The sequence below is a fragment of the Hemicordylus capensis genome, chromosome 1 (genome assembly GCF_027244095.1).
Source record: "Hemicordylus capensis ecotype Gifberg chromosome 1, rHemCap1.1.pri, whole genome shotgun sequence".
In the NCBI taxonomy this organism is placed as follows: Eukaryota; Metazoa; Chordata; class Lepidosauria; order Squamata; family Cordylidae; genus Hemicordylus; species Hemicordylus capensis.
Window position 1 is genome coordinate 329,075,289 of NC_069657.1, and position 24,312 is coordinate 329,099,600.

Consider the following 24,312-nt stretch of genomic DNA (forward strand, 5'->3'; position numbering starts at 1 on the left):
TTTGTTCTACACCTCAAGTTTTGTTTCATTTGTACACTGAACATCTATGGCTATCCTGCACTCGTGAGGGTATGTAATCAAGGTGTTGAGTACTGAGAGCAGGATAATAAGTAATCGTATGATGGCAGCGAAAGAAAGTAAAAACTGAAAGAAAAAATAATCCCAGAACCTGGAAACTAAGTTGTTATAAAACAATATAAAAACAAATCCCCTCAGTGGACTTAAGAAGGGTGTCAGAGTGGGTTCCTGACAGATCCCATGACAAATTAGTCTAATTCCACCCCTTCCCACTGATGCACTCTCTGCTGCCACTAGCTTCCCTCTTCCTGCTCGAAAATTACTTGATGGCAGTGGCTTGTGATGGGGCTTTGATTCAGCCTAAAGTTACCAACTCAGACTAAAGCTGTTCCTAGAGATTGCTCTCCCCCTGCCACCAACCCCAGTAATTGTTTCCAATATTTTCACAGAATCAAGCCATTAAAATCTTCAGGATTTCTTCAGTAGTCACCCAGAGATTGATGTTGATTCCTGTAGACCAGTGGTTTGCAAACTTGGGTCTCCTGATGTTGTTGGACTACAACTTCTATCATCCCCAGCCCAGCCACAATGGCCAACCTCTGCTGTAGACTCCAGGCTAATCCTATAAGCTTGGCAAACTGAGTTTCACCTTGAATGCTGCTGAGCATGCTCACGGTAACATCTAAAGCCTAACTGAAGTTCCACTGTGAAACACTTCCCCCCTCCCCCCCCATCCCCCACCTGACACAAAATAAGCTTGCGAAAGAAAGGGGAACAATGGATGGTGAGGGCTGGGTCACAGAGGGATTAGGTGCAGAGGAGCCTCTAGTTCTTTATGTCATCACTGGGAGTCTTTATGACATCATTGGAATGGATCAGGGCCTTGACAGAATCAGGCACAAAGGTAAAGTGATTTAATTTCCACCATCAATCAAATACTCACAACCTTAAAGCATTTAACCAATCATCCTGAGATGGGGGTAGGCAAATACCAGACTTACTGAAAAGAATATTTGTGGACGTGCAGACTAATTTTCCTCCTCCTCCTCCTCCTCTTCCTCCTCCCTCTCCTTCTTTGCTTTTCTAGCTGAAAGGGTTAATACCCTACCCCTACCCCAGTTCTGATCATGATCTGTTCCCCCACACCACAGATGCTATTTAAGTTTTAAAACACACACTTGAAAGTCATTTATCTATTTTATTTTATTTTATTATGCTGTCATAGCTGCATATGTGCCTCTTTGTAATAACTGTGCCCCAATTCTGTTGTCTTCCATGCACTGTATTAGATCGGAAAGGGCAGTCTTGAGGCAAAGTAACCCCTGCTAACTGAGCAAAGTGGCACCTTTTAAAAGTGGTGATTCCCTTTATTTATCAGGGGGAGAGCAACTGGCCGTATCCATTCCCAGCACAGCATCCCTCCAGTGGCTGTTGCTGATATCTATCTTATGTTTCTTTTTTTAGATTGTGAGCCCTTTGGGGACAGGGAGCCATTTTGTTTGTTTGTTTGTTTATAGTACCACTTTGGGAACTTCTGTTGAAAAGCGGTATATAAATATTCATCATCATATTTGTAACTGCTAAGCAGGCCTGAATGGTCTGACAGGAACTTGGTCTTTATTTAAGGAACAGTTTGTTCCAACTTAAGCTAGAGCCTGGGGCTTTAAAGGGCCTGGCAGAACCATCGACCTCATTTTGTCACAGGTCCATAACAGTGGCTACATTGGCTATTGTGGTTGAGGTTGATGAGCGTTGTGTTTCCACAACAGTGAGGAGTTATTCAGACATGGCTTCATGCCGCGGGTTATCGGAAGGGCGAATAGGCTTCTCAGCAGATTCAGAGTTGTTTAATTCGCAGCATTAAATGGACCATTCACATTTCCTTGGCATTTCCTTGGCTCCCCTCTGCATCTTTCTCTGCGTGCACGTTCCCACAGCTTGTGCCAGGTCTTTTCTCCCACCAATCACATCTCAGAGGAGGAGGCGTGAGATGCCTCCCTTCATTACTACTTTTTTTTTAGTTTTACAGCCAGCTGGATTTCCGCAAAATTGACTAGCCAAAACAACAGAACGCTTAAGTTGAACCTGCTGAATATGACCCAAATCTTTGCTGATTTTTGTAATGAACTTGCCCGTGTGACTGCCTTCATCACTTCATGTTCCCCCACCCCACCTCAGACCATTTAAGAGGCCATGGAAGTTTAAAGTCGAAACCATTGCTTTCTCTCTGTCATAGAGAAAAATGCAGCCTCAATCAGCTCAGACACAAAGGGCTCAGGTTACATCGGAACCTGTAGTCTCCATTGTTAAGCTTCCAGCAACATCTTCATATGTAAAGTCTAGGTTCCTATGGTGACCAGGTTTCAATAAGACAAAGCCGAACTTGAAAGCTTAAGAAGCATGGGAAGAGAACTGGTCTTGTGGTAGCAAGCATGACTTGTCCCTTTAAGCTAAGCAGGATCTGTCCTGGTTGCATACGAAAGGGACACTAGAAGTGTGAGTTCTGTAAGATATTCCCCTTAGGGGATGGAGCCACTCTGGGAAGAGCATCTAGGCTCCAAGTTCCTTCCCTGGCATCTCCAAGATAGGGCTGAGAGAGATTCCTGCCTGCAACCTTGGAGAAGCCGCTGCCAGTCTGTGAAGACAATACTGAGCTAGATGGACCTATGGTCTGACTCAGTATATGGCAGCTTCCTATGTTCCTATGAAGACTCTCATTTTGCATGTGCTTGCATTTAACTCAGGAATTTCTCCTTTCCCCCTCCCCTTCTGGACTCCCTCCACAGAATTTCACCAATCTGCCACAACCCTCCCAACCCGCCCCCAGCTCTCACAATTGCAAATCACTCAAAGAGCAGACCAGACCGAGCTGTCAAACTCTCCTTCCTGACACTTGGTGTTCCGGAAATCCCCCCAGCAAACATTTTTAAAAAGAAAGAAAGAAAGTGTGAGTTTTGGGGGGAAACAAATTATCAGCAATGGCCCCTCCACACATCACAGATAAGGGTCAGGGTTTACCAGAAGCTTTGGTTTGGGTAGCTGAAAAGAGAGGATTTTTTTTACGCCAGACATAATTTGGGCTAAGCCAGGATGCGCAGACGTAATGTGGAGGGAAACAGAGTCATGTCTGAACCAGTCCCTGATAGCCCACAGAGCATTCTGGGTAAGTCCAGCTGATATGTGGACTCACCAGGGGCGGAGCTACCATTGGGCAAATGGGTTCAAGGAACCTGGGCCACACCCAATCAGGGGCCGTGCCTTGTGGCTCTGACATGCCGCCCACATCTGACGTCAGACACGGGGGTACTGGTTTAACTCCCGAGCGGGGGCCGCACAGCCCCCATTCAGGAGTTAAATGGCTGCTGCATTTGTGGTGTGGCCAGGAGCGGCTCTTCCCTGCTAAGTTTGGGAAGAGCCACTCCTGGCTGTGCTGCAAATGCATGGCGCGGCCAGGAACGGTTCTATAAACACAGTGCCAGCCTTAGTTTCACTCCTAAAGGGGCCACGCGGCCCCTTCGGGAGTTGGACTCCAACTCCCGAACGAAGCCTCAAGGCTCCGTTTGGGAGCCAGATCACGCCCCCCACATCTGATGTCAGATGCGGGGGCATGGCTAGCCTCGCACCTGATGTCAGATGTGGGGGGCGGGATCAGTGGGGCCACTGCCGTGGCCACCCACAGGCCACTGGCGGTCAGGCTCTGTGCCTGGGACTCACCCTCTATTCTGGAGGAGGTTCGAACTAGCAGCCATGTGTGCAAAAGCTGCTGGGGACCTAAGCTTGGAACCTCTGTTCTAGTCAGCTGCATTGGGTAGTGCAGCTGACCAGAAGACCAACCAGAAACTCTCTCTTCTGGCAAGCTGCCATGGCAGTGCAGACAGTAAGATGCCAAAGTCCCTGGTTTCAGACATCTGACACACCTTGCAGTTTCAGATCATTGTCTTAATAGATTGATCTCTTTAATTTGATTTGGGCTGCTGTACAGGAGCAAGTAGGAAGTGGCACTTTTCCTCTGCTCCTGTGCCTACCTCACTGTTGACTTTCTCTCAGTCCTCATTCATGTACATATGACATTTCCCAAAGCGGGAGCAAAGAGCTGGCCAGGCTATCTATAAATATAATGGTGCCGCTCTGTAGAAATGTGCTTTAAATGTACTTAAGCCACCAAGGAGATTTCAGGATTAGTCTAATTGGACCTGCAGAGCTGCTGCCTTGATGGATGTGATGTGATGCATTTATATAATTGGCTTGGTGCAGCTCTAAGGCGCCCGGGTGGGAAGTGAAAGCAAACTGCAGAAATGACTGATGCCAACTCTATCAATAGGAAAAGGCTTTCTGGGCTGCCTCAGAGAAACCAACTTTCGGGTCCATTCAAAGTGAAAACTAAAAAATGAATGTATAGACATTAACACTGAAACAGAACTCTGCCCCCAAGTATTAACAAAACCCAAAACATACGGTATCTAATATTAAAAGTCCAGTGCTGATCCCTTCTGACATGAAGGGAATCCATGGCAGACTATTTGCTGATATATTCAGGCCAAAATTAGGTTTGTAATATATATGTAGCCAACAATGAAAATGTGGCTGGTTCCCTCCTGTCCCTCTTTAATGCCTCATCCAACTTACCCTGTATCCCTCTCTTATCACACTGCATGGTTTCTTTCCCAATATACCCTGAGACTACCAATGATGGAGCAGGGGAATGCAGAACATTGAGGCATATTAGACATATAATATATAAAACATTATAGAGTGGTGGCACTCAGGAAAAAAACTATTGGGTGTGCACAAAAGTACAAAGTGCATTTCTGAGGAGGGCAAATGGAAGAGCTCATCTTGTGATAGCAAGCATGAATCGTCCCCTTTGTTAAGCAGGATCCACCTTGGTTTGTATTTGAATGGGAGACTACATTGTAAGTACTGTAAGATATTCCTCTCAGGGGATGGGGCTGCTCTGGGAAGAGCATCTGCAGGTTCCAAGTTCCCTCTCGGGCATCTCCAAGATAGGCTGAGAGAGGCTCCTGCCTGCAACCTTGGAGAAGCCACTGCCAGTCTGTGAAGACAATACTGAGCTTGATAGACCAATGGCCTGACTCAGTATATGGCAGCTTCCTATGTTTCTATGGGAACACTGGGAGCAATTAACTATCAGCAACAATGTCCACAGAAGCAGACACCCTTAAAACCAGATTGAACATTTGTTTTATTGTTGTTTTTCTTTGTGGAAAACTGGCACTTCTAACCAACACCTTTGGCCCTTCCGAGGTCCACAGAAGTTAGAGAAAGCTCAGTAAAAGGTGGATGCTGCTGAATATATTTGATACATCAGAAGCGAGTGGCAACAGTATTTAAATAAAAGACCAGATGTGAGTCAACATCCCTCTTTCTGTGCATGGCTATAGTAAGCACTGTGAGGAGCAAGGGCAGTGAGCAGAGGCACATTTAGGCACGGATGCGACACTCCATAACTCCTACTGTGCACACGTGCAGACAAAGGAGGCCAGTCTGCAGGCCCAAGGAGGCCCGCCTGCCCCTACTGCAGCTGCCGCCAGGGGGTGAGTGGTGAGCAGAAGCCCACCTGCGCCCGCCACTGGGGGATGAGTGGCAAGTGGTGGCGGAGGGGAAATAGTGGGGGGGTGGGGAGCAGCGGCAGGGGCTGGGCAGCAGCATATATTTTAAAAATAAATAAATAACGGGGGGCTCACAGCAGGGGGCCCCCTCTAAAGCCTTGGGGCTGGGTGCCAAAAATAGGTGTGCCTCTGGCAGAGAGAGACAGAGGGAGGTAAAGACAACCAGTTGTTGTCCTCATTCCACTCCCTTGTGTGGAGAGTAAATAGTGACATAAGTCGCTACAAAAAATTCCCACAGATGCTGCATGTGGCAGTGCCATTTCTCTTCTGCACGCAGTACCTTGAAAAAAGCAATGGAAGAAAATGAGGAAAGGCCCTCCATTAGGAAGAGTCCTGTGTCTGCACGCACAACCAGCAAATTTCAAAGGAGCGTCTTGCCATAATTACAACTCTTTGACAGAAAAACTGAAGATGAATATAATAGCCTTCAGTCAGGACCGCAGGACCTCAAATCAATGTGTCAGACAAATGCAGAATACCTCTTAACTTAAGACACGGTAAAACACATTTTACTGCTTATTCACTCAGTATACTTTGGGATATTAAAATGTCATCCCGTGGATTTATTGCTTCTCTTGGGTTTGCACGCTTTCTGTGGGAAATCTCCTTGTTCTAATAAACTGGGATGATAGGAAGCATTTTATTAGGGTTTACTTTTTAAAAAAATCTCACAAGCACTGAGAAACCAAGAGCTGTTCTTTAGTGTTCAGCTGGTTATACAGACAGTGCATAAAACAGAGTAACTGGTTAATGCTACGAATAGATCTCCTCCACCTTACCAATCTTAATGCAAGGTCTACACATTACCTCTGTCACCTGGGAGAAGGGGAGAATGCTGAGGGGTATGGAGGAGTACTACATGTAATGTTTTCTGATTTTTCCACTTATAGGCTTTTCCCCTCCCGAAAACTGAGAGCACACACATCTCCCAAACCCAGGTAGAAGACAGTTTTTGATTGTGTGGATGATCTCATGTGTTTTGAGTGAAAATACGCTCTTCATAAGGGGATATATAAAATTAAGGGTTTGTGTGCCATACACACTCACACATTCACACAAAGGAATACCATAAAACCTGTAATGTGTTGGAAATTCTCTGTGGTGAGAGAATCCCTTTCTCATTATAGCAGAGTGCACAGAGGCACAACACAGCGGAAATTTAGTTAGGCATGCGTGTATGCTGAGCGTAAAGTAACTTGGAGCCAATTCATAGTTTCAAAACAATATAAAAGGCATTTATTAAGGAACTCCATTCTAGATAGGAAAGTGAGGAGTTAGGATCTCTAATCTATCTATCTAGCTGGATGCAGATGGATTCTGCATCTTCTCTGCACATATGGTGCAGGGAGAGAGGCTTGCCATGTTGCAAGGTAGTAGGACAGGTAAGGAAGAGAGAGATGAAGGAAGTTGAATCCCTAAGAGTAGCAATCTACATTTCAAAGGGATAGCATCAGAGCAGTGGAGAAGGGATGAACAATGTCTTGACTCTCTAGCCCTCTGACTTACTAGTCTGTCCTCCACTGTCTGAGACAAAGAGACAGTGCAAAGTCCTTTAACTTCCAACAAATGAACCAAGTGTGTCCTTTGCTGCTGCCTCCTCCTAGCCTCCACATACCTTAAGAACATAAGAACAGCCCTACTGGATCAGGCACAACAAGGCCCATCTAGTCCAGCATCCTGTTTCACACAGTGGCCCACCAGATGCCTCTGAGGAGCCCACAGGCAAGAGGTATGTGCATGCCCTCTCTCTTGCTGTTGCTCCCCTGCGACTGGTATTGAGAGGCATCGTGCCTCTGAGGCTGAAGATGGCCCACAGCCATCAGACTAGTAGCCATTGATAGACCTGTCCTCCATGAATCTGTCTAAGCCCCTTTTAAAGCCATCCAAGCTGGTGGCCATCACCACATCCCATGGCAAGGAATTCTATAGACTAATTATGCGCTGTGTGAAAAAGTACTTCCGCTTGTTGGTCCTAAATTTCCCACCTTCCTACCTTTCTTTCCAGGCTAGTAATACAAAGGAAGTGTAAGAGGAATTACTGTCGTCCCTTGCCAACCGTGAGGGGTCCGTTCCTGGAAACTCTTGCAGTTGGCAAATTTGCATTTGATGAGGCATAGCAATGAATGGGAAACGGGGTTATGGGAATTGTGGTAGGGAAAAACAGAAAAAATAAGGTAAAAATAGAAAAAACTGCCCCGATCCCAGAAAATGATCCCCTGACCCCCAGAACTGACCCCCTGAACCCTCCAGAATTGCTCACAACCACCCAAAATTGCCCCAACTGCCCCCAAATAATCCCTGACTCCAGAATGACCCCCTGTTCACGGAAATGACCCCCAAACTGCCCAAATTTGGGGGGGAAATGCCACCAAACTGCAGATAATTGGGTCACGGTTGGCGAGGGTGGACACAATTTCCCAGTCACGGATACTCAAACCCACAATTGTGAAATCCACGGTTGGCAAGGGGCGACTGTAATGAAAGTGTGGTAGAGTCCAGGAGGCATTCTGTAATGAGTCTGTTGCACTCTATGGAAAGGAAGTAGAGTACTGTCTATAGATGCTGTACAGAGCCCCTCCCGTACTCTACTGCCCTTTCATTATTTCCTCTTACATGTGCTTGTTTGCATTATGGCAGCAGGTTACAAAAGAGGTAGGAGGCTGTGCACCAAGGCAGGCAGGCAGGCAGCAGCAGCAGCAAGTTTTGATGCTGCTGCAGAGAATGTAAGTGTGGGAGTTCACTTTTGTGTGTGCACCTAGAGAAACAGCAGCTGCCAAAAACAAACAAACATAAAAGGAGGCATCTGCAAGTGCATGAGAGTGGAAGGCAACATTTGGTGGCCTGCCTAGGTGTGCTGAGTTCCTGGACCACTACTGTCTGTGTACCTGATGAAGTGGTCTCTAATCCACAAAAGTTTATGCTACTATAAATCTGATTGCCTTGATGGTGCCATAAGACTTGCTTTTGTTGCAACAGACTAACACAGCTACCCTTCTGGAATTTGTCTGAGCGAAGCATGACCAATCTCCCAGGTTAGATCCCCTGGCTTTCACTAAAATCCCAGAGCCTCTGGCAGATATCTGAAGTCAATTGGATTGAGAAAGTATACAGTACAGGGATGTTTCCGGTTTGCAGAACCTCAGTGTCATCACTACGTACTTTGAAAGTCTGACTGGCTTCCTGACTCTGAGAGTCTTTTGGTTGAAACTTCAAAGAGCAGCACAAAGGGAAAACACCTTAACTAAAGTCCTAAAGCAAGCTGGTTGAGCGTTTCTTTAGTGTAGAATCCAGAGGAAAGAACTGTGGTATGCAAGGACAAGACAGAGGAGTTGAATCAGGAATATTAACAGTTTGATAAGATAGATGTTATTTACAGAGAGGCAAGTGCAGTCTGCCTTCAGTACTCCTGCGGCTGCCTGTTTATTAGCCCCTCCTCTACTCCAGGACTGGAATACAAGTCACTAAAGCACCATTCAAAAGCTGGCCTGGATCAAGGAATGGATTAACCAAAAACACCACACTTTGCATGCCATGAGTGTGAGATTGGGAGATTGGGTTTGTAGGGTGAGGGGATATAGTTGGCCAGCATGTTCTGTACAATGCAGGGGGAGTGTGTGTGTGTGTGTGTAAAAAAGAGAGAGAGAGAGAGAGAGAGAGAGAGAGAGAGAGAGAATGAGAATGGTGCATAGTACCAGGGGCGGGCAGGCCTGCATTTGCACTTTGAGAGAAGCACCAATGAAACACACTGCAACATTGCACATCCAGCACTGTTCCACTTCCACTGCACACCGAAAGCAATGTTTTGTATTCTATGTATGTATGTATTTATTTTTTATACCACCCATCCAAAAACAGCCCAGGGCGGTTCACAATAAAAAATCAAACCATTAAAAATATTAATATAAAACATAAAATAAAACCAATTAAAATATTAACATGAATCTCATTTTAAGAACATGTATGATATGGGCCCTCCACAGGAGGCTCGTAGACAAAAAAATTAACACCATCTCCTTTTTTTTAAGGGGAAAGAATAGTATAAATTGAGTCTTTGTGAGTACGACCTTCCCTGTAGCTGGCCCCAGAGGTACACCTAGGTAATTTTGGAGCCTGGGCCAAAAGGCCTTTGGAGCCCCCCACCCCACCCCGCCAATCATCATGCTCCATCAGGTGACCACACCAACCGGGACAGACTAAAGGGGCTGTGGAGGGCCTGGAATTCAGCCCCAAAGTCCAGGAGTAAGATCACCTCTGGCTGGCCCATGTCAACTACATGAAAGGATTGGCCAGCCAGGTAGTCACTCGGATTTGATCTTGGAATGCTGTGGCATTGCAATAAATCACAGGTTTCACTCATGACAAACTATTCAGGTAACTGCTTCTTCATAGCACTCTCAAGTCTGGTAGACCAGCCAGGAGAGAAAAAGTCGCCAGCGAGCATGCACTGAAGAGGCTGGTTTCAGCCCTAATTCAAACTTTAGAAAGTAAATAGCATCAATGTGGCCCATTAGGATGCTAAAAAGATTCTAAGTACAGCAGAGAGGAGTGCTAAAAATTAGACAGGAAAAGTCGATGTATAAATAACAACATTATTCATTGCCCGCCTCATATGGTTCTCTGTATATGTCTGCAGTTCTGCAGTGTGTGTGTGTGGAGTGTGGGCTCCTTTACCTTTCTCTCAGTAGTTCTCATGTCATCATTTTCAAGAGTTCCTAGGATTGCCTGTTGCAAACTGAACCTTGTAGTAGGTTTGCACAACATTGTGTTTATTTTGGATGGACAAGGCAATGGTTGTTGTTATTTCTTGAAATAGTGAAGGACACTTGATACTTTTCCTTTCCCTTAACTTTTATTTTTAAGGGAAGTGCGTTCTTACTATGGGCACAGGCAGCATTACTAATAGGAAAATGAAATCATCTCTGCATCACCACACCACATTTCAGCATGTGATTTTACCCACCGTCACAGATGCTTTTTCCTCTAACATTTTAAATTCATTTATTTCAAAATGGATGGGATGAATTTGTCTTCCTGGACCTGACTGGATGCAATATATACTCTCAGACAGAGATATGATTATCAGAGAGTTGGCACACTGACCTCAACTCAGGAATTGGAACAGCAGGAATTGCCAGGAAACACAATTCTTTTCCAATATTATTAGAAGCAGTTGTTTTTATGGTGCAGTGAAGCAGATCATGAACAGATATGCCTAGCTTTCCTACTGGCTAAAGTACTGCTTTTGATCCATTGCATACAGAAAAGGCGTAATCAATACTTGATTGCTGATTTCCTTATGGTACTGGTGGCCCTTGTTATCCACGGTTTCAGCAACCACGTTTTCATGTATCTGTGGACGAGTCTTAGAGACCCAATTTCACTATCCTCAATATTTTTTGCCTATACGCTGTTCTTGGGCCACCAGAAGTGACTTCTAGTGTCACTTTCAGTGGCATTTCCTGTCTGGAGACCATTTTGTGGCTCATGTTTACACACACAAAAAACACCCTGCAAAAATCAGAAAAAAATCAGCCAATTGGGTGTTTTGGTGGGGCATTGCTGGAGAGCTGAAAAGTAAGGTACTGTGCTTTACTACTCTTATTTCTGCTACCCTCCCACATTTTTTGGGCAAATTTTTAAAAAATGCAGTACCTTAACCCCCAGATTCTCATAGAGTTAAGGTTTCATTATTCGTGGTTTCCATATTTGCAACTGTAGGCAAGAACAGAAACCCCATGAATAACAACGGTCTCCTGTACTTTATATCAAGACAGGTCCAGCATCAGCAGGTGATATCCACAGGATCATAATAAGGCTAATCCAAAAGATGAGCCCCCGGTGGCACAGTGGTAAAACTGCCGCCCTGTAACCAGAAGGTTACAAGTTCGATCCTGATCAGGGGCTCAAGGTTGACTCAGCCTTCCCTTCCGAGGTCGGTAAAATGAGTACCCAGAATGTTGGGGGCAATATGCTAAATCATTGTAAACCGCTTAGAGAGCTTCGGCTATAAAGCAGTATATAAATGTAAGTGCTAAAAGGGCTCACAATTGATACCTGTGTTTCTTCCTCCCCACCAGCTGCTGTGCGCCAGAATTTGACTGGAGGATGTGCACCATTTTAATTTCCCCGCATAATGCCTAGCCTTTACTCCAGATTGATGCTGAGCTGCGCTAGGCATTATGAGGGGGCAGTAGTATTGCTAGATACTTAAATGATCTGGGGCCTGGGCCCATAGCTTCCATAAAAAAAACACACCTTTTTCAAGCTCTAAAAGAATCCAGCACTCTTTTCCAGTTTTTGAAGCCATTAATCACTAGTATACCCTTGTTATATTTGACATGTTTGGACTGGAGAATTGGACTGGAGTTCAGCTTCGGTCCCTGGTCCACAGTATTCGCTTTATTTTTAGATTTATCTCCTCTTTCCAATCCCTTGCAGTGGCTTTGCTGCCAAAAAAACCTTGGGAAGCAGGATTTCTGTGTTGGGAGACATGACTCCAGTTGTAGCGACGGTTTGCATCTTCTATCCCCAATAAACCTTACCTGCTTTTGAACCTTCATTGTTTGTCTCAAGTTACTCTTTAATAGGCTTGCTGTTCTCACACAGGCTTGCTCTGCTATAATTTGGGTGAACTAAACGTCTCCCCTTCAACATGCTGTGCAATGGTATCTCTCAAAGCCCTTGCCTTTTGTGGGGAGGGGGATGTTTTTGTTTTTTGTTTTGCAGTGCCAGCAACTTCTTTGCTATAGCAAAATTGTCTAAAATAGAGTTTGGGGGAGTTTCTACAACCTGTCCTGAACATGCCTATTATGCTACACTAAAAAAGGAGTAAGGAGTTGGTGTGGTGGAGGAATCACTGCTTTGTCATAAAAGTCTGACATACTGCACAGTCTTCCTTATAATTGAATGCACGCACAGTTGCAGAAGGGCACACTTGCACAAACATGGGAACTTGTGTAAACACAGTTGCACAATTGATGACCACTGGATATAAATGGCTGTTGATCAATCAGCTGCATTTGTGCCAGTTCCCACATTCAACCGCCTTGAGATTATTTTTAATGAAAGGTGGTATATAAATTCAACAATCAATCAATCAGTCAATCAATCAATTTGTGCCAGAGTGCTCTTATGCATATTACATCACAAGGCAAACAGAAGGTTGCACAGTATGTCAGCTATTAAAGGTATTCACATGTGCAGTCAAACCCAGGCTAGGGCAGCCTAGCCTGGGCTAGGCTGCCCATGAGAAGTGCCAGGATTGAGCCCATTCCCGGCGCTGCCCCCATGCCAAGCCCAAGCTTCTAACCCAGTGTTTAGCCAAGGTTAAACAAGTCTATAGTTAGCTTAAGTTCAGCTGCTGATTGGGTGACTGTCGCTGCAGCGGCATCTCTAAAATTGTGTAGCGTCTCTAAAAGATTTTTGCAGCATCTCTAAAAAAGTGCAGCAGCATCTCTAATGAGAGCAGTCACCATCCTTGAGCCCTGGTGGAAGAGGAGTACGGCAGCTGCTCCTCCTTTCCCTGAAGCCTGCCTGAGAGTCTAAACTAAATTGATTTATTGGTGAAGTACATTTGAGATAGGAAAGACCTATCCTATCTATCAGCTACATAATGAATAGGTCAGGAAGGAGGGAGAAGTCTCCATCTTCTCTCTAAGAAGAAAGGAAGAGGACTGATTCATTACAGGAAGTACCTGAAGACTCAAAGCAGGGGTCATAGAGTAGAGGCAAGCAGGGATAGGCAAGGAGACTTTCACTAGCTACCTCTACTCCCAATGCCCCTAGTGGTCATGAGAATAGTTGGTGCAAAAGGTCGATGCACTGGAACTCCATGTCCAACCAGATATACCAGGAGGTAATGCAGTATAACTAGGAACTGGGATATAGGGACTGCTTCAGTTCTCCTATCCCTTGGAGACCCCATTCTCATTCAAAATATTACAGATATTAAGAGACTTTCAGCTTCATAAACAAAGCCTAGAAGACTCAGATTATAGTACCTCTTTCTCTGTTGTAAATTTAAGATACAAATACAATGGGATGGGATGACAATTATCTGCTCCTTAATGCTCAAGAGTGATTACCTGGATTGCTACTACAGTAATACTTTTGCTGTACGTTCAAACATATTTGAAATATTGTCATTAAAATGTATTTTAAAAACATCTCTCTCTCTCTCTCTCTCTCTCTCTCTCTCTCTCAAATGTACCTGTCACTAATCCCATACATGGCAGCTCTTGTGAGAGTTCACAAGCAGCTGCCAGATAGTGGCAGGGACAGGCGGATGGTGGCCAGGCCAGCCAGCAGGCAGGGAGGGAAAGAGGCAGCCAGACTGCCTGGCCGGCCGGTATTTAGAGAAAACACCACTGGAGGGCAGTGAGAGAAAGTAGACTGGGAGGGGGAGAAGCAGACTGGGAGGGGGCTGAAGGTAGGGGGGAGAACAGACTGGGACTGAAGAAATGATGATGGGGGAGAGATAGGGAGAACTAGGGGCACAAATGCTCTGCACCAGATCAGCTAGTATGTTTAAAAAATAAAATAAAATTGGCAGCTGCAAAACTATAATGAAGCATTTGTATCCATGGTATGATTAAGTCCTATTCCAAACAAACTAGGTTCTGAGGAGGAAGTGGATAATTCTGAATAATTCTCCATCATCTGGAGAAGTTTCCTTAAAGGCCTTCTTGTCTCAGGCACTTCCTGTAATTGAGCATCACACAGCTTCCTACTGGAAATGTTTGCTTGAATAAAGGATGAAAATAATCAGTTTATATTTTCTTTTATTGTAGGCATCCATGAATGAATGTTTTTCATGAAATGCCTATATGTTACAACAGGAAAATTAAAGAAAGGATATTTGTACAGTTGGAATATTACATGCAGTTTATGCACTTGACATTCATAAAATAGACAGACAGGAAAATCAGTGGTGGGAATAGCAACATTTCATAAGTTTTCAACAAGGGACATAGGAGGAGTTGGATGGTTGAAATGTGGTGTGCAGCACCGGAATAGTGCCCGAACCCAGTGCTGTCTCCCCCACGAGCCCGGGTTTTGTATCCAGGCTTTTACCTGGTTAAAGGGTGTGAGGGCACCCTTTACCCCAGATACAGGATTAGGGTTAGGGTTGTGTGTATGCTTGGGCTGCACACAGCCTGAGCAAACACAAAGATGGGCACCTAAAGAGCCTGTCTCATGGGAGTATCCCCCAATGTACTGTGCTCATTAGGTGGATCATTGTGGGATATCCAGAGCTCCACGCTGCTTAGATCAGCATGGATTGTCTGGGAGTGTGGGTCACACTCCCAGCAACATTTCCTTCATCATCTGGAGGGAAAGTGGGTTCGACCCTGCCTTCTCCCCCACCCATTCACCTGCCTGTTCATGTGAATAACTTTAGTATGTTGCTGTTCAGGTGCCAAGAGGCAAATTTCTCAGATAGAGGATAAAAGGTATCCTGCAACTGTATTACTTTACAATGTGGGAGGTGGAAGAACCAGTTGAAGGATGCTTCTCTGAAAGTTGAAAAACATGGAACCCCTCTTCAGACATGCAAAAGGGGTTTGTGTGTGTGTGACATGGTATTTATGTATAGTGACTGTTAACAGAACTGCACCAGGGTGATTGGTAAACATCCCCTAAAATTGCATTCGGGCTTTGTGTGGGGAAATTAGCTCAGAGTGGAGCAGTTCCACATCAGAATAAATGTTGGTTACAGGAAAATGCTGGCTACAGGAAAATGACTGGCTGAGGGAGAGATTTCAAAAATGGAGGAGGTTTTAATTGATGGTAAGGGGTGCAATGGAATAAGAGAGTCACTAAAAGCAATATTATTACTAAAAAATGTGTTATAAGATTAACCATACAACTGCTAAGAGGAAATTTAGCTTAATGTCTGAATTAAAGTAGCTTCCAGGCTGGCCAGAGAAAGGTGGTTCAGAGAAACAAGCTCTTGGATTTAGGAGAGAAGAGACAAGGATAGAGAGAGCATAGGTTGCAATGCAGCAGTTATCATACAACCTTGTTTCTTCCTTCAGTAGTGGGTGGACCCGCATGACTCAAGAGTGACCGAAGGACCTCTTTCATCGGGGATGGACTGAGAAGCAGCAATTAGCATCAAAGAATCAAGAGAGTTAGGGAGCAGGGATTGATCCATTGATCCTGTTCTCGTGAAGCCAGCTCCAAGTGTTAGCGAGGAGGGCTGTGAAGATGGGATCTGGCAAGGGAGCCGATCTAGGGCCTGGAAGCAAGAGTGGCCCACAGAGAAAAAAACAGCAAAGTGGTATAGCAAGAGTCCGCTGCAGCATTCAAGTAACGGGTGACTTCACAAGGTGGAAACCAAGTGGGTAGCACTAGCGACCAAGGGGAGCACACTGGCTCAAGAATCCAGGGGCAGTTAAAGCCCAAAACATGTCCTGAAAGAACATTCCAATTTACCTTCTTTCTTGACTGAGGAAGTTCCAGGGAATCTCAAAAGATCCCATTGTTTGTCTGTTGTGCTGTGCTACATCATAATGTGTGGATAGGCTAATGGAAATGGAGTGATTGGAACATGCAAACACAGGAACTTGTAGGTCAGAAATACCTAGTAAACTAATCAGCATCTTAATGTGTACATCTCTGAGTTCCTATCACCCACTCTAGCCTTCTTTTGATAGGGAGGGAATGCACATTCACAGAGCCTTATGACTTCCAGCTGAGGTAATTGGCTTTTAGCTTGTTTGAAGCATCTATGGAGGGGAGGTAAACCAAAAGAGGGTCAGTTGTGCAGAGAGACCTTGAACAGAGAGGTCTTAACTGTTGCAGCTTAACTTCGGGAGTCTACTTAGGTGTCCCAGCATGGGGATGGTGTGAGGCTAGTTCCCTTTCAATTTGGCCTTTTGGTAGCTGCTAAATCTGGGGGTAACTGTCCCACTGCCTGTTAAGTGACTGCTCTCCAATATGCCAACAAACGGAGAGCTCACGATGCTGTGAGGCTCCTGAGTGTGTCAAAAGTAAGACCCTTATGCCTGCAGTCTCAAACATAAGCAGAGAGGCTTCTGGGAGCTGGCAGGAAAGCAGTGCTAACAACATGACCTGAGAGCGTACCTGGAAGACCCACCCTGGCCCTGAAGCGGCAAGAAGCATTACCTTCCCAGTCCTCTCCAAGCTTATGGTGTTTGTCTGAAGAGACAAATGCTGTAAGCAAGATGGTGGTTGCCTCTGTGATCAGAAGGCTGGATCACCTCACAATACTATGCTTGTCAAGCTTGTTAGATCACACATACTGCTGAAAGTGTAGAGCAGTTGTGTGATGTATTGTAGCAGCTCTGATCGGTTGTTGTATGAACATGTTGGGAGGGGGAAAAACATATCTGTGACCTCCACTTGTTCATTGTAAGGTCTGAAAGAGCTCTGACACATACAACTATATGCAAGGAGTGGGGGCTCTCTTTGCAGCTGAGAATCTTGAAAAAGCAAGAGGACATCCAACCATTTGGAGAGAGATCTGTTTGTGTGTACAGGGGCTCTTTCAGGCCTTATAATGAATGTTTGAAAATAAGGGCCCGGTTTGCATGTAACATGAAACTGGAGGCTGATGAACCCGTGGTTTCAATTTTAAACCATAAATCGCAGATGTTTATCCAACTGTGGTCCGGCAACCTCCATTTTCAGGGTGGGGGCCCCTCCCTCTTCCTGGTAAGCCAAGGCCACATTCTAGCAAGTTTCATAGAGCTTGCATAGCTAGACTGTGGGCAAAGCATCAGCATGTCATCAGAGTGGCTGCAATTGGCTACGATCTTGAAGGGGATGTGCCAAGCATGATTGTGCCTTTTTGGAATGGTCCGCCTGCCCTCAGGATGGAAAGGACATTTACATCCCTTTAAATGCCATGCCCTGCCATCGCTTCTTCTGACAGTGATTGCACCGCCCGCCTCCTAAGAGCCCTGCAACAAAACTATCCCACACAAGCATGATTTCTGGAGGGGGGCTCTTGGGGGGCACTATTTCCCTATTAGGTAAGGGAACATGATGGCTTCCCAGGAGGGGATATGTATATGAGGGAGGGCAAAGGATCCTAGGGGTCTGTCCCGCTGTGACCTAGGATGCTCTTGTAAGGGCTCACCCTGGCAAAGCTGTCCATGCAAACCAAGCCACATTCCTGCTTGCTGCTGGTGGACTAGCACTCTCATGAGAGGGCCAGTCTATTGGGGAGGACTATTGGGATGAGCACCCTAGGTCTTCCGTCAGACTGTGCACTTATGAGTTGAGCAAACCCAACGAAGGGGCTCCCACTCTCTCTGGTTAAAGATAGAACTTTTGCACTGCTACCCCCTCCTCCCATGGAAAGCCTTGCATGGACTCAAAGAAGATTGTGATGCTCCATCTGTCAAGAGCCTAGCCACTTGTGCAGACAGGGGGAACATCTTGAGTGGGGATGGATCTTCACTCCCTTTCAAAATTCCTGGGTGTGGGCCACTGTTGTGCTGTAAGGAGATCTGCCACTGTGGGGAATCATGGGAGAGGGGAGCCCCAATTTCCAGCAACCCCAGGAAAGTGTGGTTGCCATTTTGGGGCACAAACAAGGGTGCACATCCGTCCACATCGGCAGACGGGCTGGCAGGGGGCACACTGACAGCTGCTTGGCAGCAGTCGCCAAGACAGGGTGAGCAGTTGCCAGGGCACCCTTCCCCACAGATGTGCTGCACAGAGCAACCCCGCTCCATACAGAGCCCCCATGGCCTGACACTCTCGTGAGAGAGCTGTACATGGGAGAAAGAGCTGTTTTGTCATCACGCATTATGAGAGATTCTGCCCAACACCCTCACAGTGTCAGGGACAGTTCTTCTCCCACAGACGGCTCTTCTCATGAGTTGTGAGGGGGTGTCTCCTTACACTCCTTACACTCTCATGAGTGAGCTTGAGATCCACCTGAGATCAGCATTTATCACATACGAGAAATCTCCCCTCTTTGTGTTAGCAGTGCTGATCCTGCTGCCTGACCCTTCCCATGAGTAAGCCTAGGGAGCACAAATGTTCCCAATGGGGAAGGGGCAGCCCTCCCAACTTATTTGTGAGGGAGGGGAAGAAATTGGTTGTACAAGAATTCCTAGTTGGGGCTGCATTTTAAACCTGACCCCAGGAACCACTGCCAAATGTTCCCATCTTGTTGCTGTAATATGGTGCCCAGTTTATGTTGCTGCCTGGAGTGTTTGTGCTTGTGAACATACATCATTGTCACTTTATTCTTGGGGAGCAAAGCACTTACTGCCCATCCTGTCATCCCGCTCCCTTTCCCCCTGTTTGCCAGGAATGGGGATCAAGGGACAGTGTGGGGAGAAAGAATGCTGCTTGACAGGCTGAGAAGTTTGGGATGGGACATGGGAGACAGGAGGGGCAGGACTGGTGCTCGGAGAGGCCTCCGGCAATAAGTGCCGCAGGCATGGAGCGGGTGCAATCCCGGTGGGTCTGTGCCATTGTCTCTATGATTGTGGTTTCAAAAACTGCACAGAACAGCGGTTATGGTACCAACCGCATTTGGACGTAACACTTTGGCAGCCAAACCTCTGGTCTAAACAGCAAACTTTACTGCAAAGGATTCAAATTGGAGTTTGGCAAGGCAAACCACAGGTCGCTTTTGCCATGAAACCGTGGTTGCACAAATTCAGATGTAACTGATTTCCAACCTCTGTCCCGTTTAACTCAGGTTTCGCATTGCATCCGAATCTGGCCAAGTTGTGTGTAATCTCACCTTCCCCACCTTGTTTAACCAGCAAATGAAAATGGTATGACCATAAGAACCAGGCCAAGATGCAATGATTAAGCATGGAAGTTCATCATAACCTTCAATGATCAGTAGCAGCAAACAGTAAAGGCTGGCCAGAATTTTTTATTAATGTTTGTGTGCCTTTTAGGTTTGTTTGACGCAAATATCAGTGAGGTTGCCACAGTGTCATTTTCCATGAAGATGATTTTCTATAAACCTCCACATACATTGTGCTAAATCATTCCCTGCTGCTTCATCAGACTCCATCTGATTACTCAACACTTTATAAAAAATATTAGTCACTACTGCCAGCATACTTTCCGTGGGATAGCATACATTCCCAATTCACATTCTCCATTTTATAGAATGAACTGGAGCTTGTTTTCATTTGAAGAACACTGAACATCCCCTTCCTCAGTGGTTGACAGAATAAAAATTTGAGTATTTCACCACCTCAAGGTTATGTTTACCAGATGAAAAGGTCTTGTCAAACTCTTATTTCCAGGAAACTGAATCATTTAATGTTTCCCACTTTGATGCACGGAGGATGATGGTTATTCAAAAGACAAAATGTAACAGTGTGATGCTGTTAGTGTCTTCCCAGGATGCTAAAGGAAGTTAAATTCAGATACTGTCTTGGATGCTAAAGGAAGTTAAATTCAGATACTGTCTTGTCAGCTTCTAGAGTAGGACTGCACAACTTTGGCCCTCCAGCTGTTTTTGGACTACTACTCCCATCATCTCCAGCCACCATGGCCAATAGTCAGGGATGATGGGAGCTGTAGTGCAACATCTGCAGGAGGGTCAAAGTTGTGCAACATTGTTCTATGGCTATACTCTGCTATCCCATTAATTCTATACACATTCAGTTGACAAACCTCCATGCTCCATTATTATTTGAAAGAAAATATACTATCATTACCAGTTAAAATGTATAACAAAGCACACAGAAAGGTCACTGTTTGGAATTCCATACATGAAGCAGGTTATCTAGAGTGCTTAAAAATACATGCAAGTTTCCAAGCGATTATTCTTTCTTTCTTTCTTTCTTTCTTTCTTTCTTTCTTTCTTTCTTTCTACATATACATATTTCCTATCTTTGCCTTATTTTATATATCACGTTTTAGCCACCACTTTTTGCATTTTATACATTTCACATTTTATATAATTTAGTTGTTTAATAATCTCACAGCTACCCCCCCCTTTTAAGTGTAGCAGCTTTATATTATTAGAGTAGTAATTTTAAAGTAATATAGTTTTCCATAATCTATATCTATAATTCTCGGAGACGTACCCATGGCAATTCTCACAAGAGTTTGTGAGCAGAAGCACCATGGTGATTGGGCAGTGGAGATTCCATATTCAGATAGAGGGGAGGAGCCTGTGAGAGCAGAAGCACCATGGTGATTGGGCAGTGAGGATTCCATATGCAATTAGGGAGGAGGAGCCTGTGATGGTTAAGGACAGTTGGAATGAAACTGTTACTGGTCAGAAAATGTTCTTGATTGTGGAGGAGAGGAATCTATATCTTCTTTATATATATTTTTATATATATTTCTCTTAGATGTACCTGTTGCTAATCCCATGCATGGCAGCTCTTGCGAGAGTTCGAGCAGCTTCCAGATAGTGATAGGATGGGTAGGAGGAAAGAAAATAGTGGCAGCGGTGGTGGCAGTTGGTTGGCCGGCCAGCTGGCCGGCTGTGGGGGGGGGGACAGTGGTGAATGGTGGTGGCTGGCTGGCCAGAGGAAAAAACAGCAACGGGCAGAAGGAAGGAGGTGGCGGTGGGGATGGGCAGGCAGGCAGGCAGAAGAAGAAGGCGGGGATGGGTGGGCAAGTGATAAAATGGTAACACAGATAGTAGGTGGGGGGACAAACTAGAGGCCGTGGAAGAGAAGCAGTAGCCAGGCCATCCACAGATGAGATAGCAGCCAGGCCGCCAGGCCGCAGAGGGAGAACGAACTGGGGGGGGGGAGAACGAAACGGGCCTGATTGCAGCGGGGAGACAGGGATAACTGGGGGTGCAGAAGCTCTGCGCCAGGTCAGCTAGTCTATATATATATATAATTCTCTAAGGCATACCCGTGGCTAATCCTGTGTGTGACAGCTCTCGCGAGAGTTCACAAGCAGAAGCACTGTGATGATTGGGCAGTGGAGATTCCATATGCAAATGGGGGGGGAGCCTGTGATGGTTAAGTTCAGTTGGAATGCAACTGTTACTGGTCGGAAGATGTTCTTGACTGTAGAGGAGAGGAATCCTATATAATAAAACCCTAGCGTGTGCGCCCGTGTCTCTGGTGTCTGCATCCGTGTCTCCCTCGGCCGTTCTGGGCATGCGTGGTGCGCGTGCGCAGAAGAGCTGAGGGAGACACAGCCGCCGCCGCCGGCCGCCATGTTGGCCGGTTGATTGGCCCGGCCGCGGGAAGGCCGGAGGCGGCGGCTGCGGGACCGGCCGGGCCGCGGGACTGGCCGGGCTGCGGGGACGGCAGAGGCGGCGGCAGGACTGGCCCTGCCACGGGGAAAGCCGAGGCAGTGGCGGCGGGTCTGGCCCGGCCATGGGGAGGGAAGCGGCGGCAGCGGCGGGTCCGGCCCATCCGCAGGGAGGGGAGAGGCGGCGGTGGGTCCGGCCCTGCCGCGGGGAAAGCAGAGGCAGCGGCGCCTGGCCTGGAAAGGGGAGGCTGGCGGTGGTGGGGGCCCAGGCCCGGCTGGTGAGGCGGTGGTGGCCCTGGATACTGGGGCGGAAGGTGCGGGGAGAAGGCTACTAGCGCCTGTAATTTTAACGGGCTGAAAGATACTAGTCTATATATAAAAGGATAGTAGGCAGGGGTCTGCGAAAAGAGGGGTTGTGAGGGAGGAAAGAACCCCTTAAGGAGAAGGAGGCTGCTGTTGTGTGAATTAGATGAGGAAACAAATTGTACAAGATCTGTTAACTCAGGAAGAGAGGGAAGAAGGGAGGAAGGGAGAGAAAAGAAGGGAGAGAAGAAAGACAGAAGGGAAGAGTGAGTGGAGGAGAGGAAAAGAGAGAAAAATAAGGGAGGGGAAGAGAGGGAGAGAGAAGGAAGGGAGAGGGACAGGACCGAGCCTGTCAGTGGCCTGAGGGGAACGAATAGGGCCATGGCGGCACCTATTGGCAGCAAGGAAGGGCCCAGTCAACCACTGCTGCTGTTTGGGGCTACCGAGACCATTGGCAGAGGGAGGCAGGCAGGAAGGGACAGGCCCAGGCCTGAGGAGAACAAGCGACCATGGCGGTGGTGACAGTGAGGAATGGCCTGGTCAACCACTGCTGCTGCTGCTGCTGCTTCTGTGGGAAGGAGCAGGACTGGGGAGCGAGTATGGGTGAGGAGGTCTTTGGGGATAGGGTGTTGCAGCTTGGCCAATAGGCTCCAGCAACGCTTCAGCCGCAACCAAGAGGGTTGAGGGGGATGGAGTAAAGGGATGAAGAAATGACCAAGAGGGGCGAGGGGGATGGAAGCAACTGGATGGAGGAGGAGTAGCAGGTGTGTGTCTCAGGTGGGGGGGGCTATGGGGGGGTTGAAGGGATCAATCAAGTACTAGTGTGCAGATGTTCTGCATGGGTTAAGCTTCTATCTATATATTTCTCTTAGGCGTACCCATCGCTAATCCCATTCGTGGCTGCTTGTGTGAGAGTTCGCAAGCAAGCTGCCAGCAGGGGAAGAGGAAAGCAGCGCTGCTGGAGGCGAGGCGGGAAACAAAATGGTGGGGGAGGGACAAAACGGCAGTGGGTGGACTAAATGGTGGGGGTGGTGTGGTGGGTGGGAGAAAATGATGGCGGGGCGGTCAGAGAGAGAAAATGATGTCAGTGGGGGCAGGGAGAGAAAACAGCAACAGTGGCGATGGGCAGGGCAAGGAAATGGCAGCAGGCAGGAGGGTGGGCAGGGGAAGAAAGCAGTGGCAGCAGCGAGCAGGCTGGGAAAGAAATTGGCAGCGGCAGCAGCAGGTGGGCGGGTAGTGAAAACTAGAGGTGCAGATGCTCTGCACCCGGCCCAGCTAGTTTGTTTTTATTATTTTGAATCATGCTTTACTGTTTTGTCTTATGCTGGTCTTAGGCCATAATAAAGATGATTATTTATTATAGCCACCGCTATAATAAATATAGCCTCCCTCCCTCTCTTTCCAACTTGGCTTTTACTTTCCTCACAGAGGCATAATAGAATTTCCCTGCTCCCCCTTCTTGCAATTGTCATATCCTTTCTGCTATACCCACTCTGTTAGCCAGCATCCATATGCTGATTACTGAGCTGCATTTCCTCCTAACACAGGCTATGTACTTACAAACATGGCATTCCTGTTTAAAGAGTTGATCAGCTGGTTGTGAGGGTGCAGATTTCCCAGGAGATCCTGTTTATATCACAGTGGTTAAACCACATTTAACCAGGATTGATAACCAGGATTCTGATTGTGAGAATCTATATATTTAATACGCTTAGCCGGCATGTGCGTCCTGAATTTGGCAGTGGAACTCTCACGAAAGCTCTTGGCGTTGGCGAGAGTTTGGGGGGGGGAGGCAAATAGCGGCGAATGGTGGCGGTGGGCCACCAAACAGCCTGAGGAGGCAGCCTCGGCTGCCAGCAGAGGTGGGACGGCAGGCCTGGCCATCCCGGGTAACAGGAGGCAGTGGCGGCAGCAAAGCCCAGCCGGTGTGGGAGGTGGCGGCTGGACTGCAGGCCTGGCCATCCCGAATAAGGGGGAGGCGGCGGCATGGCATGGCCACTGGGGGGTGGAAGGCAGTGGAGGGACGGCAGGCCAGGCCCACCCGGGTAAGGGAGAGGCAGCGGCAGCTGCATAGGGTCGGCTGGGCCACCAGGCCAGAAACCACAGTGGGCGGGGGGAAGTGGGCCAGGTGGAGGGGGAGGCGGGAGGCAGCGGGATGAACTGGCCCTGGCCCTGGATGAGTAGG

General features: G+C 47.0%; 3 long non-coding RNA genes across 4 annotated transcripts in view; 2 read left to right on the top strand and 1 right to left on the bottom strand.

The window, feature by feature from the left end:
- LOC128339437 (uncharacterized) overlaps positions 1–24,312 on the top strand; it is a 115,703-nt gene that overhangs the window by 71,622 nt on the left and 19,769 nt on the right. The window lies entirely within an intron of this gene.
- The window catches only part of LOC128339398 (uncharacterized), a 110,971-nt gene that overhangs the window by 25,060 nt on the left and 61,599 nt on the right, over positions 1–24,312 (bottom strand). The gene's annotated exons all lie outside the window — the stretch shown is intronic.
- Positions 892–16,232, top strand: LOC128339465 (uncharacterized). Its single transcript, XR_008313048.1, has 3 exons — positions 892–922; positions 6,539–6,586; positions 15,686–16,232. It is a non-coding gene; the product is annotated as an uncharacterized LOC128339465 (long non-coding RNA).